This window comes from Octodon degus, unplaced genomic scaffold (genome assembly GCF_000260255.1).
Source record: "Octodon degus isolate 3935 unplaced genomic scaffold, OctDeg1.0 scaffold00062, whole genome shotgun sequence".
NCBI lineage: Eukaryota > Metazoa > Chordata > Mammalia > Rodentia > Octodontidae > Octodon > Octodon degus.
In genome coordinates, this window is record NW_004524638.1 from 12,233,405 (window position 1) to 12,234,989 (window position 1,585).

Consider the following 1,585-nt stretch of genomic DNA (forward strand, 5'->3'; position numbering starts at 1 on the left):
AAATTCACAAATTTTAAATTTTTAAATAGTTATTGCCTACTCCTTTCTACTTTGAGAATTCTAATTATATGAATATAAGTTTCTTGGTTTTGACACAGTGAACTATTATGACTGATCTGTAAATTCTTTATTCATTTTTATTTTGGACAGTTTTTATTGTTATATTCAGTTATGTTTGTAAATAATTCATTTTCAACTTGCAATCTATTAAAAAATTTTAAAAAAGAACAACATGAGAGGTATTTAATTATGGTTGTTAAATTACACATCATGTCCTCAGTGAAGTTGCTTTGATTACAGGTATTAGCACACAGACTTGGTCAAAGTGAAAAACTTTGAACATTAACTGCTGCCTTCAAAAAGTTAATAGAAATTAGTGGAACAATCATCTCTGTTATGCTGTGTGTATACTCACATGGTTTTCTTCCACCTTTCTTTTTTTTCTTTCTTTTCTCCTTTCCCTCATCTCTAGAAATCCAGTCTGGAAGACAATGCTTGCTTCTTACAGCATGAGATTCGCCTCTAGTTTATAGCTGAAGCCCTTTAGCCCACAGTGAGAAAGAAGTGGGTCACTGGGAAGTACACCTTCTGGAGTAAAAATGCCTCCAAGTGTTTGCAAACTGGAAACCTGTCCATCGTTATGTCTGACAATGCTGCCGATAATGAGCAAACCCTTCCCAGACTAGGACAATCTGTCCAATATTTATTTATTTTTCCAAAATCTCCCCATTTATGTGTTCTCAGATGACTAATGAGGCCCATCAGGACCGCCACATTTCACCACAACATAGGCAGATAGCTTCAGCACATATGCATAAAGAAACTAATGTTGGAAATATGAAAATAAAGAGTATGTTTCTTACCACTCCAAGTTTTTCCAGGAGAAAGAAGATACAATGATCAAAGGGCATGAAAAGACATCAGTGTTACTGGGCCTGCAGTGGGATCTTCACTTCCAAGCCTGAGGAGTCACACTGAAGATCGTTACACCCACATATAGATGATTGTTTTTATCCCAAACACATGGAGAAGGCAAATCATAGCTTTGGTCAATGCTTCAGAAACCTGTACAAGCAGGATTGAAGGAACTGCTGCAAATAGAAACTTGCCCTCACTCCAGACCTTGGTTTTACCTAGAACTGATACAAAAAATATATTTCTAGTCAAATTTAAACATAAATAGGGGTGACCATTTTTCAAGCATTTGCATAGTTAATGTATTTCTGCAATTTCTAATCTGTTTATCCAGATATTAGTGAGAATGCTCAGATGAGAATCATTTAATATCTTAGAATTTTTGCAATATATTGCCTACAGAAAAATGTAATGAAACTACATTTGTTCATTCATTCATTTACTTATGTAACCTCAGTTGATTATGGGATCAATAAACATATACTCTGCATAAGACAAAGTAATTCTTGGGCTGGTGAGATGGCTCAGTGGTCTAAAGCACCTACTTAGAACAAGCTTATCAAAGCACAGGGACCGCAGTTTGATCCCCCAGCACCACATGCCAGCTAGCCCCGCCCCCTGGTGGGCTGAGCTGGCCACACACACACACACACACACACACACACACACA